Source organism: Miniopterus schreibersii (assembly GCF_964146895.1).
Source record: "Miniopterus schreibersii genome assembly, chromosome: 5".
Lineage (NCBI taxonomy): Eukaryota > Metazoa > Chordata > Mammalia > Chiroptera > Miniopteridae > Miniopterus > Miniopterus schreibersii.
In genome coordinates, this window is record NC_138106.1 from 15892374 (window position 1) to 15907386 (window position 15013).

Sequence of the window (15013 nt, forward strand, 5' to 3'; positions counted from 1 at the left end):
GAATATGAAGGCACTTAGATTTTTTTTTTTTTTTTGGTAACAATCTCAGCTAGAAATATTAAAAGTTAGCACCAGCATACTAAAAAAATCACTTTAGTATATCTAGACATTCAAAAACGTCATTGTGTTTCAGGTATCAGGTTTGACAATGGGTCTTTGAAAAGACAGCATACATGTCTTTATTTTGACATACAAGGTCAAGTCTAGAAATGTGAAGATTCCTGGGTACTCTTGTCTATTTGGTTTTAATTCAGTTGCCTTCGAATACTAATGTGCCAATATAATTCCCTCTTTGAACCTTTGAGACGGGGATCTCTGTCATTTCTACATATATAAAGAAATAAAAGTCTCAGTTTTATCCTTTGTTTTGCCAAAAATAAATAGTGCTGTAATCATAATGCTTTCTTTAATAACACAGGGGTGAATGAACTGAAATAGTTAACTCTTAAGTTAACACATAATTCACCCCAATGTTATGAGTGTACTTAAAGAGTTTAACTATTTCAGTTAATTGCATTTTTGGTCCAGATTGGGCTGCTCACTTTGCTAAAGTTCTCCAAAGACTCAAGGATATTATCTTCAGAGTAGGGTTAAAAAAGGGAGGTGTTAAGAACAGAGATAATTTATAATATTAGGTTATCCTTAAGAACAACAGAGATAACTTATAATATTAGATTATCCTTAATGTCATAGTCCTAAAGATCAGTAAGCAAAAGCTGTAAATTATCATCGGGCCCCTTTTTCCCCCTTCTGTCCGAAGGCATCATTGAAGGGCACAGTGGTTGGACCTTTGTGAATATGTATTCCTAAATTCACCCCGACTGAATCTAGGTGTAATTAGAAACTGGGATCCATAAAATGAGGGGCAAAGGGCTAATTACACTTGTCGGTAAACAGCTGTGTCCATAAGTAACCCTGTTTTGACCCAATTACTAGTAAATCCAATTTTTAATCCTACAGACAGTGGATGGTGCACTCGTAGCTGCAAAATGAAGGACATTTAACTTGGCTGTGACATTGAGTGGTTTCGCAGAAGACTTGCCTCCACAGCATTTGGAAACATTGTGAAACATTAAAATTCAGTTGCTATTTTTCCATCTCAAAATATATTTTTTTAGTCGCTGCTTACTTGTGGCCGCGGAACAGTCCCCCTTTGAGTAAAACAGCAGCAGCGTTGCTTAAAGACATGCTGTGTGGTTAACTAGATTCAACTGCCACATCAAGGACTTTTTTTTTTTTAAAAAACAACAAATAATTTGAAGATTTTAAACTTGCTTATGAAATGAACTCACTATAGCAGCTAATCAATGCAGACTTTGTTCTTATTCTTTGCCTTTCTAAGAGAAACCGAAATTTAATTTAGAGCCTAAAACCTGATAAAATATTTTGATCCGAAGGAGAGGAAGAAAACACAAATGTATTTATGGTGACGCTTCATTCCCAGAACAATAGTTCCTTAAACGTGAGTGAAATAACTATGTCAAGAATTAATTTTAAAGTGTTTGAATAGGTAATCGAATGTTCATGTTTCAAAAATTACATTTTTTTTATATATAGTTCCAACACATGTGATTCTTAACACAGTATTTGGAATCCTACCTTTTATAGAGTAGTCTTCCTGTGTTCAGTTTTGTGGCTAAAATAGATCAAAAACATATTTTAAACCAGTTCAAGTAAGCCTGTGACTCATGCTTGAAGTTCTGAAATTTGGGAGCATTATGAGATTTCCATGCCAGTAACTGCTAGATCATTTGTATTGTCTCAGAGAGCAAACGGAAGGGATTGAGAGAACTTGTAATATCCTGACTTCTTTAATAAAATGTGTTCTATGTGTTGCTGTAATCCACAGTCCAGCCTTTTCGGAGTTCTTGAGCCGTGAGATGGAGGTAGCCTGTGTAATCTACTATTTTTAGCAAGTTAAAAAGCAAACCAAATACTCTCTGAGAGGACCCTGTGAAATGGCTGTACCCTTCAGCTGTGCTGTTTCAGACTTTGGCCAGGCTCCCAGGTGACTTACGTTTAGAGCAGACTTTTACTTAGAAGAGGAGAATTTGTTCCATTAAGAACAGAAGTTGAACGGTTCGGAAAAGTAGTTATGTAAAAGAAATCAGTTGGCATATGACTAAAGGCAATGGGAAGACAAATAGCTGATAGTATTTTAGTTGCCTGTTGGTGATGTTAAAGTTTAAGTAATGAACTTAGATTAAATATACTGCATGAAAACAGAATTCTGTACCACAATAAACGTGTTGCTAAGTAAAATGAAAATACATGACAATGAGGAATGAATATATATATATGTGAAGTATGTTAGAAGTGGAGTGACAACAATATGAAAGAGCTAAAGCTGTAATAATGTGCATTGGTTTATAAATTAAACAATATTTTAAGTACTTAATTTTCTTTTAAACTTGCAGTCTTAATATACAATAGTCTAAGAGTATATTCAAATTTAGAATCAGATTGCTTGCAAACTATAGATTTGAGTGTTTTGGCTGCATCAGAAATCCTGAATATTTGAAAAGTTACATTATTTTATGCTAGAGAGGATTTTTTTCCTTATGGTTTCTAAAAGAGATGACAGAATAGAAAAAATTAAAAGAAAAATATCAACACTGCAAGCTGCCGCTAGAACATTACGTATCAGAAATTATTATTTAGTTAGTAGGTAATGGCAAGTTACCTATTTTTTTTCAGTAGCAACCTTTCAACTAAAATGTAGGCAGTTGATGTAAAGAAGCCTACAGAATGTATTTTAATGCGATGCCAAGTTATTTGTGTTATAAAAAAGCTCTCACCACATGAGGACAGAAATAGACTATTGCTTGTCGGTTCTTTTTTTTCAAGTACCATTCACTTTTCAGGTGCTGGGGCGGGGAGATAGAACCTTTACGTTTATTAGCTCTTTGCCAGAAATTTAGCAAGACTCTTTTATATTTGAAAACTGTAGCCACTTGTTCTCTTATCCCATGAGGCTATTTTGTTTAAGCATTTATTTCACTGTTACACACATTAGTGTATATAGATAGCACAGCCGATCAAATTGATCAGATAGATCAGACCCCACTGCAAGTGGCATAAAATCAAGGGCACTGACTGAGCACATTTAAAGTGTAATTGAAGACCTCGAAGAATATATGAAGTGCAGAAATCAGCTGTTAGAAGACACAAACAAGTGAACATCCAGGTAAATGGACAATTAGAAAGCCAAAGTCAGCGAGGCCAGTCAAGTCCTAGATCCTCCCATAGGACGAGCTTGCATGCCGCCATCATGAAGTGGTCCCCAAGGTTTCTCCAGTTTACTGTTGGAGGACCTCCCCTGTCAGCACACTATCTTCAGTGCAGCAACTGCCCCTTGTGCTGCTCTTTCCAAATCCCCAGCAGAGTCTGATAATCCGGACAGAATGATATCTGCAAGTTTCAGACTAAACATCCAATTTTCAATTACAGCTTGGACCTGGTAGGCTTCTAATTGGAATAACTTTTATCAAGAGTTTTGTTGTTGTTTGGTTTTGTTTGCTAATGGCATCTCCTATGTGATATTAGAACTTTGACGTCTTATGTTATATAAAGGTACATATTCAGTGTGTCTGTCGGTGACAGGTTGACACAGCACTTTCTTGCTTCCCCGTAATGACTCCAGACACGAACTCACTGTGAGGCCCAACTGGTGCAGTTGTGTGTATCATGTCAAAGTTCCAGTTGTGTTGTCTAAGCAGAAAGTTCACGGCTTTGCAGAGAAGACCCTGTGAGTGAGCTGTGATATCATCAGCTTTGACATGACCCTTTCCTTAACGAAATTCTCAATGGCTGTAGCTGCTTTGCTAACAAAACTTTATTCATTTATCTCTTTATATTCTTACAATTAGAAGCTTTTTAGAAAAAAAATTTTTTTTAAATGAGTATAGGTTTTTAGACATTTGGACACATTTCAAGCCAGGTTTTGAATCTTGCTTACCTAAGGCCCTAATTCTAGAACTAGTTAATTTGTTTCCTTCCATACAATTTTGGCACACTGCTTCTATTTTTATTTTTTTCTCATTTCAGCTTTGCTTCAAAACTAAAGACAATTTAAACCTAAAGCAATGTGGCACTTACAGTTGAGTTCAGACTTTAATTGTAACTCAGACTTCTAACCTTTACTCAAAATTCTGATTCCGCACCTCAAGACAATTCCATATACAAGACTGACATTGACTCAAAAGAGTCCATGTAACGTGGAGTAAATCTAGTCAGGACGTGTGTGACATACGCCCAGTTCATGAGAGAGGTAGGTGAGAAATGGAACAGACGCCTCGGGGCCCAGTTAGGGAAGCTTATCCTGTCATTTTCCTTGCCAAGGATAAGTAGAGGATTTCAGTTATCAGCATCGCTAATCCATTACCTTTCATGCTGAGCAGTGTCTCTGCCTTCCCACAGACTTTGATAAAGCTCCTTATTTTCTTACAAAGAGATCCTATTGAGGAAATTTTGAGGGTTGTTTTGTGTGTGTGTTTTTTTAAACTTTAGCAGGAATACATTCTCTGCTTTCAGGTAGGGGAGCCATGTTCTATGTTAACAGGCCAAAAATTATCAGTCAGTGGAAGCAGATAACTAAACAGATGAGTTTTGATTTAGCACTAATGATAGTTATTAATAATATGTAGCAACTTCAGTCAGAGTGACTGAAAACTAAGCAAACTTCGTTGTTTGATGTATGTAATAGATTATTAGAATAGTGATTTTTGTGTGAATTTCACTGTAAACAAGAGTAATTCTAGTGAGAGCTTCTTATTCTGATATTCATTTATAATGAACAAAGTTTTAAAATCTAATACTCTGTTTCTTATACAAATAACACCAAATGCACATCACCTACAGTATTAGTTGAGTTCTCTGGCACATTTTTAAAAGATTTTCACTTTGAGATAAAGTTTGACTTGTTCGAGATAAAACCTTCTATATTATAAGGACTTGTGTTTTGAAAAATATGGATAGTTATAACCCCTTGTCCATTATAATTTCATTGAAAGACTGTCCCCTGGGTACCTTTTGGCCTTGGTCATCTCTGACCTCTGGTCTTCTTGTGTTTTGTCTCTGAGTCTTTCCAGCTTCCTAATTGTTCAGCTTCCTAACTATTGGTTCTGATCCCTCTTTATGTTTTTCTCTGGAGTCACACAAAAATGATTTAGACATTTTGTCTTTAAGGAATTACATTTGGCATTGAGTAACAGAGACACCCCCTCCCCAGCACGGGGTGCAAACAGATTAAGGGTTTATATTTCAGTCCGTTGTCCAGGCCTACATGGTGACTCCGTAGTCATTAGGATATAGGTTTCCTCACCCTTAGTTCCCGAGGAGCACATGCTTTCATCCTTAGGATTATTTCAGAATTGCAAGGTGGCCACTGCAGCGCCAGCCATCGTATCTGCCATTCTGGGGGGCGGGAAGGAGCAGGGGCAAAAGAGACCTCAGCCTTGCTCCCCCAGGCTCCTTTTAATGAAGGTCCTTTAAGCTTCACCCGGCGATTATTCCTGCTCTCTCACTGGCTGATTCTGGCAGCAGGGAAAGCTGGGAGCTGTAGTCTTTAAATTGTTGCTTGGATTAAAATCAGGCCTTCGGTAGATATAGTTGAAGGGGAGAACGGCTTTCCAGGAGGGCAGTCACTGGGATGGGAGAGTTAGAGAGATTTCCCCTCCCCCAGTAAACTTCCAGGATCAAGTAACTCTCCCTGAAAAACACCTGGGTATGGGGGTTGTTGAGGAGAGATCGCTGTTGAAGAGAAACTTTTATCTTCGTATCTTGGCAAACCTGTCATCACTTCTGGTTAACCAGAGCTGGCTTTTTCTTTTCTTTCAAATTATGATATATTTAATCAGTAAACCTGGCATATCAGAAATGGATTGAGTTTTTACTTATGTGGAAAAAAATGGCTTCATTTTTATTTTTTATTGCCAATGCATATTTATGTACACAGTTACATATTTATAGCTGGACTAGAACAGGAATGCATGTCATAAAACAGGTCTCCAGTGATTTTATTTGGCAGGAAGAATCTATAGTTATTATGATACCTATTCCTGCTGCTTCTACAAATGTATTTGTTTTTTATTTCCTCTGAAATAAAATTAGTTACTGTTTATTGAAATTGCTATATGTTGGTCAGTATTTTCAGTGTTTTATTTCTTATTTTTTAATAGTATTTAATCCTCACAAAAACTCTTTGAGAAAGTTACCTTTATTACCATCATTTCACAGATGGATGCACCGAGATACAGAGAAGTTAGGTGACATGCACAAGGTCACTCAGCCAGTAAAATGTAAACTCCACGCTTGGTAACCGGACTTCACAGCCTCCACTTTTCTATAAAAATTGCTTCTTAATTTACCATCTACATCCTAGGATTCAACAAAGCAAGCATCTGAACGGCAGTGCTTAAGAATAAAACTTAGTGTTTAAGGCAAATTTACGGCATAGGACCTAAAACAGTGAATACTCAAAAGTAATTACAGGTAAATTCAGCAAATGAAGCAAAGAGTGTACACAAAGTAGCAGCAAGAACGCTGCCACCAAATTTGAAAGATTATATACCTGTTCTAAGTATATGGCCATATAGAAAAAAGGTTGTAAATTAATCATCTTCAATAAGTAGTTACTGTGTCAACTATATAGCTGCCTCCCAATGTATTAAAAAAATGGCATGTATTCCAAAGTGTCAATGGTTTAGGAAGCATTTTCCCACAGAAGCAATGTGGTTAAGTCATTAGGCCAACCCGGGAAGCCAAAGTAACGCATAGGATGCTTGAGTTATAGTCCTGTACAAATAGCGCCCTGAAACCCTAGTGATTAATTAAACCCAGGAGGCTCTACAGAAGCATTATAAGTATCATCTTATCATAAATCTTAAGTACTGCTAGCGTCATGGACCCCAACTGCTTTTGTCACGTCTTTTCCATAGGAACGTTTTATTTCAAGTTTCAGCGTGGGGCTCCAGAAGTTCACCTTGGCCTCCTGCAAGGGAAGTGGCCTTTCCCACACTCCTGGGACCCTTTCCCCAAGTCAGTGCCATGGTTTTCTGCAGCTCCAAGTTTGGGTGGCTCCTGATCCCCGGAGCTGTTCCCTTTGCACAGGACAGAGGCTCAGGATCACAGGGACTCAAGGCAGGGCAGGGGTGAGGGGCTGCAGTCCAAAGCTTTCCCAGGGTGGAAAGACTTCTTTGTCAGTATGTCTTCCAAGTAACCTCCTTCCTTTCCTTTCCTTTTCTTGTCTTTTTTTTCTAAAGAACCCACTTCCTTTTTGAATATACTACTTGTTGATCCGCCTGGTCCACTGTGAAACTTAGTATTAATAACCAGCTTCTCTCCTTTCTCTTTTTTCTGAAATTTTCAGAAGCGTAGCTGTTGTTCTGATACTGTTGCTTTCTAATGGTATTAGCTACAGGGAAATAGTTGAATAGTGAAAATATCAAACTAAAATATTTTTGGGGGGGGCCATTTTATCACAGGATATAGTCAAGGGATCAGCAATAAAGAACCAGATGTGAGAAGGACACTTAGGATAAATGATAGGGGTGCGGGTTCCACAGTTCCGACTGTGACTTAACCACTTCCTATGTCCAGCTTGGCGAAGGCAGGTGTTAAAACCGGTCCTCGGGCTGATTGTCACGGGGAGACCCGCGTGTTGGGTGGCGGAGGTTGAGCTTGGACGGGGAGCTCCTCGGCAGCATCGGAGGGGCAGTGGGAGAGGAGCTTAAGGAAAGGGGCTCGTCTGGCCCTGGTGGTTCACCTGTCCCTTTTCCCCTCCCTTCCCTCTCACAGCTGCTAATCCTGAGACCACAAGTGGGAAGAGAAGGAGAGGGAACCCCCAGTATGAGAGTTCCCATGGGCGCAGGATCATCATTGGTCATTTGGGAACCACCTCTATGTCCACCCCAGGTCACAGTTGTAGGCTTAGCAGCACCCTTTTGCAGCCCCCTTGATTTGTTCCACAATATGTGTGCATATTTTTAGTTCGGGTGACGTTAGGTTGAGACTCACTAATTACTGAGACCCAACACCCTGTGTTCTCAAGACCTCATAGGACGCCAGGCATCTTAAGTGAGACCATCTCTAGGCATAAAGTTCAGATTTTGTGTGCAGGCTTCTGGATTTCTGAATCACTTATGCTTAAGTCCAGGCTGTTCTCACATAAGGCAGGAAGCATCTGTGTTAATAGTCGACAGTAAATTACACAAAGCAAAACATGGAAAATTAAAGTTAGAAAAGCTGAGAAGCTTTTCTATCATTTTCAATTTTCTGCACAAGCACGGACATAATCAGTGTTTAGGATCTGCTTGTGATGGATAAATTACATCTGTAATTCATTCTTTCCATGTTACTGCATTCAGATGATAATTTGCTTTCAGATATCTTTGTTCATCTAATATTCTAAAACTGTTCTTAGACTGAAAATAAGTCTAGTAACATCTCCCAATCCCAGGAAGCTCTCATAATTAAATAGTGTTGGTTTACCAAATGGGCCAAATTAAAAAATAAAAGATTTCAGAGACAAACAGAGCCACATTTATTATGCCCAAAATAGGATTCCTCTTTGGTAGATGATGTTGCTCCTCATAAAACAATTCTCCTTCAAGGGAGGCAGCCGAGAACTGAACCATGAAGGAAGGAAAAAACGAAAGAATTCATTATTTATATAAAGAATCCTGTTAAGAAAGATCTGCATTCCGAATGACCTAACTTTCTTCACATTATCTCATATCTGTTCATGGCTAAGTGGAAACTAATGAAATCTAAATCTAGCCATGAGAAAAGATTATCATCACGATTTTATTTATTGAACTTTTTTTTCACTGTTATGAACTTTTACTCCCAGACAGTGCCTTCCATGAATCATAGTGGAGTAATAAATTGAAAACAAATGTCCACATAAGAGAACCCAATATATTTTAAAAACAACAACAAAAACCTCCTCAAACTCACATGAACTGAAGAGTCATTATCCACATTGAAGAAGAGTCATTCCCATTGCAGGTTTTGCATGGTGAAATCAATTTAAGTAGTTCTCCCAAAGCCTGTAAATGGTGATTAACATACAGTAGTAGCTTAACATGTAACCTGTATAAAATGGGTTAGGTATGCATAGTGAGAAATGCAAAATTACTTGATATATATTTTTTAGAATTCTTATTACACACTTTTGTCTTCTGTATTTCCCATTAAGGATTAATAATACTAAAGGGGAGATTTTCACCAGAAACACATACTTTTATACTGAAGGTTTAAGAATTGAAAGAAATTGCAGACCTACATAGATGCCACTTCTGCATCTCAAGTAAAGGAAAATAATCCATATTTCCTCCCCTTTTCTTCATTTATTACTTGCTATGTACCATATAATGTGATAGACAATCTTGCTGCAAGGGTGGTTCATGCGGAGCCCCTGACTTTTTGGGGGTAGATAGACTATTTGTTACTATGAGCTTTCAAGCTTCTGAGGAGTACAGTGAAGATTATAGTGATTATAGAATAATGAAACATTGCTTTAACCCTTCTATTTTTTAATTTTAAAATGTCCCAGTAAAGCACAGATTTGCCCATGTAAGACACAGTGGGCATTAAATGTCATCATATTTGTCTGAGAGATTTGTTTGGTAAAACTTTGGAATCCATTACATAGTTAATGTAGGGAGAGCAGCTGAATTTCAGCTACAGTTATGTGTGCTGCCAGAGAAACTGTTTGTATTATTCACAATGGGTTTACCACTAATTTTTCCATGGTAAGAGATTCATACCAGACCCATTATCATATTCTATAATTTAGCAAGATAAACCTGAGTCAGACTGATTAATTTTTTTTTTTAGTTTTCAATTACAGTTGACATTCAATATTAGTTTCAGGTGTAGAGCACAGTGGTTAGACATTTATATAACTTACAAAGTGATCCTCCTCCCAATAAGTCTTGCACCCACCTGACACCATACATAGATATTATAATATTATTGACTATATTCCCTATGCTGTACTCTACAGCCCCATGACTATCTTGTGACTGCCAATTTGTACTTCTTAATCCCTTCAACTCTTTTACCCATCCCCCTTCCAATCCCCCTCCCACGTAGTAACCACCAGTTCTCTGTGTCTATGAGTTTGTTTCTGTTTTATTTGTTTATTTTGGTTTTTAAATTCCACATGTTAGTGAAATCATATGGTATTTGTCTTTCTCTGTGAGTCAGATCGATTTTTAGGTAGCATGTAGAAGTGGTTAATTTTACTCCCCTGATTTGATCCATGTCTATTGATTATATAAAATGATGAGGCTCAGAATGATTAAATAATCCACATGAGGTTGCACAGCCGGGAAGCGGGTGAACCGGGATTCAACACAGGCAGCATATCTTCAGAGCCTATGCTTTCAGCCTTGATTCTCAGTTTAACTTGTTTAAGGTGGCAGTGTCATGAAGCACCACACAGTGATCTTAAACATACAGAAATATGGTGTTAATTATTCGTGAGACTGCAGAGTAGAGTGATGGACATACTTAGGCAAGTATTTGTTGAATCACTGTCATGTCCTGAATTTAAGACCACTGTAATTTATAAAAAATGCTCACCTATACTTTGTGTTAATTTTGAAAACCATCCCTGAATAATTACTAATGATATTTTTTCATTTAATATGGGAAATTTGCACTGCATTTTAACCTAGAAGTCTGATAATCTAGAGAGTCCAAAACTTAGGTCAAGAAAAATTTTAAAAGTAATGCCTGACTGAAAACAGTATAGTGCGAATCAAAATAATAGATTGTTCTGGAAAGAGAGAGAGAGGGAGAGTTTCAGGATTCCAAGACAGAACTTAGAAGTGAAGTAAAGGGCACCAGATAAGGAGGTTTTCATTTAATAAATATTCTTATGATTTTTTTGATATAAAATAGAATATCCTTTCTAATTCAAGGAAGTAGTATGATTATTGTTCTTCTAATGCATAGAACCATGAGACATTATTTTGTAAGAGGCTGAGATTCTGTTCCTTTTATTTCATGAGTTTTACTGGGTATTTATAATAATATTGGAAACAAACAGAAATGTACTTAGAAACCTTTGTAAGTTGTATGAAATTAAATCCACATGAAGCCATTGACTTACCTCTTTGACAATGATTCATATTGTGTCTTCCTACCCTATGCCACACTTAAGTATTTATGACAAATTTTGACATTACATTTTAAAAATTAGGAGTAAAATTTTAGAAATGAATTTTAATTTTCTGTATGTTTGTTTAGTACTTTATGAACAATGCTGAAATACCTAGATTTAGTAAGCACAAAGTTTTTCACATCACTGCCTTAATTTTAATGATGTATTTAAAAATACATCATTCTTTTTAAGACTTTTGCATTATATGTAATTGGAATAAGAAACAATATGTAAATATAAGACTCGCTGATTGCATTTTGTTCCTGATAAGGCAAAAAGAATGTGTTTGCCCTCAGAAAAGCATGAATGCAAGATTGTGAAATTCCTGGGCTTCCTGGGTATTTAGTAAATATTCACACACATTGTAATCCTGGATGGTTAAGAGATGTATCTCAGACATTAGTGTTCGTTATGTGATTTAAAATGCTCTCTGAGAAATATGTACTTACCCTCACAGAGCAGCCCACTTGGATGAATAATAGCTTGGACAAAAAGGAAAAGGAAACCTTAGACGTCAATAGCGAGCGTTACAAATACCTTTCCTGTAGTGGTTAGACGAAACTCGGTGCCTTTTGGCCATTTTCTTGAATGTGTCAGTTTAGTCAAATAGCCATATAGAAATGTTTTTAACCAAATTGATTGTCTTTGATACATAAATTCAAACTTAGTTTATAAGTCAGACTTATATTGTGTCCAAAACCAAATTGATCACAGGGAAACGTAAGCAGTATTTACTGTCCTTGATTTTATTTCTTTGGACATTTTCTTCATTATTTTGTGTCAGTTTTAGCTTTACCTTTTTTTTTTCGTTGCTGTTTTCTGAGTGTCTAGATTTGCCTCTGTACTCTCTTCCTTGGGAGGACATTTACAATTACTATTATTTTATAGCAAGTAAATATTGGCACCAGGAATAATGAGAATGTGACCACTGGTGGATTTCTCTTAGTCCCAGTTCTGCTTTGGAATTTTTAATCAAAGTAGGATCTTCAGAATAATTGCAAAAAGCCATGTGCAAAAATGCGTACGTAAACAACTGTTTTGTGACCTAGAGCAAGACCTGGTGAAGAGCCTAGACCATGAATTCAGCTGCATTAGGTTTGATTCCCTCAGCCACTTCCCCTCCCCAAGGCTCAGCCTCCCCTGTACATGAGGCCAGTGCTGCAGCTCTGAAGGCCTGGGAGGGCTCCGTGAGCCGGCTCTGTAACGTAGACCACTTCATGCAGGCTCTTGCTCAGTGTAAATATTCCATAAGTGCTACCTGTGGGTGTTCTTGTCCGAATGCTGGAATGCACTCTTAAGGATATTTCCCCTTACAGGAAGAACTTTGCCTTATGTCAGAGTAAATGTCATGTTAATATGAATAGTGTACTACAGGTATCTCTTTGTTATTTTATTAAAAATAATTAAAAGTGACTTTTATCTGGAATGTGTATAAATGTGCATTGTCACATACTAGCTTATTTACTTACCTGTTACCAAGGGAAAATGCCCCTTAACCTCTTAATGTGTAGATCACTTCACGTTCAGCTCATTGGGGTGGTATTAATGAAATAATTCAGTATTGATATCATTGTCTGTGCCTGAAAACCCATTTCCTAAATGCAGTTACTTATGAATGAAAAAGTGGTGGTAACTATCTGTTCCAATTTTTAATTTCATTTACAACGAATGCTTTATGCTGCTCTAAAATAATTCACATTTGGTATTTCAAATACTATATTATTGCACAGTAATACAACATATAAATATATTATTTATGGAAATTTCTTCCTAAAAGACTGACCTAAGACTTTTTTCAAAAAATAAAATTCACATTTGTTCAGTAAAGTACCTGTACACAGTAAAAGGTTAAATCTTTTTTTATTCAACATTATCACTATCCCTACTTTTTTTTTTATACCTACAGTAACTTACTTGGTAAAATATCTACGAGTTCCTCAAAGCTGTAAAGAAGCTTCCAATTCCATGATATTCTATTTGTCACACCCTCATTTATTTCTCCCTCTCACTATTGCTCAGCATTAATAGGGATCCAGTTCTAGCCCAGCACAGTGGTCTCTTTTGCTCCAAGATATGGGAAGGAGCTTGCCGAATCAATCCACAAGCTTGAGGCTTTTGATTTTGATTAGAAATAGTCAGCAAATGAGGGGGGGGAGATCCCGATCCCCGATTTTATTGGTTCTTCAAGAATAATATAGCCTAGTAGTGTCTATGGCCTGCTCTGGATTTGCCTTTTAGGTTGTGGCTAAATGTTGTTACTTTCTGATTCTGAACGTGAGCTGTGCACTTACTGTTTGATTAACTGCACCATGGCACTGCCTTCTCCTCAGGACTATTGGTTATTGCCCATTCCATTCTGCTGTGTATTGATTGAGTGTGTGGTGATGAGTTCATTGTGTTACTTGATGTCGAAGGACCATCAAGTACGTGTTCAGAGGAGATGCTTGTAGTCTGTTTAATTGAGTTGGCTATTTAGGCCTTTAACATGTTCAGAAACAATTAGGAGAAAGTACGGGAGAACCTCTGAGGGCAGGGAACATTACATTTGTTTTCAGCATTTTGGAAGATGCCAAACATTGTGCAGTAAGGCTTCCCCGGAGCTAACGGTCAACTGATATTAGTCAGCAGATGTGGCAAGCCTGGGATTTCTACCCCCGCCCCTGCCCCGTTCCATATTTTTCTTTTAAAAATCAGGGTAGGTGGCACCTTTAGATGCTCACGTTTGATTGAGCAGATTTCACTTCTCTTTAAGAATGGTTTCCTATAGGAACTACCTATTGTTGGACAAAAGTAGACATAACAAGCAGGGTGTATGTGTGTCAGTGGGTGCTCACATATCGGGGGCATTGCAGGGGGAGAAAATTAAGCTAAATGATTAAGCTAGGAATTAAATGAGCTCTTATCTACTACAGTTTTGTTTCATGTTTCATAGTTAAATTTGTTTTTCCATGCAAATTATAACATTTAAAGTAAGGCTGATATTTACTTGTTTTTCTCTGACATTGTTTGAATTTCCCAAACTTTAGACAATTCGTACTTGATGTAAAAACATTAGCCTTCAGAGTGAGATCATGGTACCATGATCCTCTAATGAATGTTACCTTTTGTTTTAGCAGCTCAGTTGGCTCAGAGCCATGGAAAAGTTTTTATTTCCCATCAGCTCCAAGGTGGGAGCCAAACCAAAGTTAAAGAAACATTTTCCAGCAGACAAGTTTCTGCAGATAATATCAACAGTCCGAGAGCATGCGCTCGTGTTTCTCCCTCTCCCTCTCGCTCCCTTCTAATGGAACTATTAGATCAGGAAAAAATATTGAAATACTGAGCTTGAAAGTAACTTTCATGTGAATAAAGGAGCTTCTTATGAATTCTTCCCAGTCACATCATGGCCTCGAAGTTTGCTTAAATTTTCAGAATGTATTTTCTTCAGTATGGATGAGGGAGGATCACTGTCTCCCTGTGTTAATACCTTCCAGGGCTTTCTGCCACCTCTGCTTTGTTTGGCTAGCATAAGATTTTTGAAGAATGAGGGAACATAAACAATTATGACTGGCTTTTTTTTTTTTTTTAAATACCTATTAAAACCCTGGCCTCCAAAGACCTGCCAGTTCAGAAATTTAACAGTAGAAATAGTGTATAGGATATGGTGCCAGTTGGACCACTTTGCTACAAATACCTACTAGACCCAAACCTTTCCCTTGCCTGGTGATCAACCATACTAACAGTAGGGTCCACTTCATGCCAGGTGAGTCAACAGCTTACGTGGCATGCCCACTGTGTGCCAAACACATCTCAGGTACTTTTCCAGGCTTCCTGCGCAAAGCGAAAGAGACTTGGAAAGGT

General features: G+C 37.5%; 1 protein-coding gene across 2 annotated transcripts in view; it reads left to right on the forward strand.

Moving 5' to 3' along the window:
- MBNL1 (muscleblind like splicing regulator 1) overlaps window positions 1-15013 on the forward strand; it is a 159990-nt gene that overhangs the window by 30654 nt on the left and 114323 nt on the right. The gene's annotated exons all lie outside the window — the stretch shown is intronic.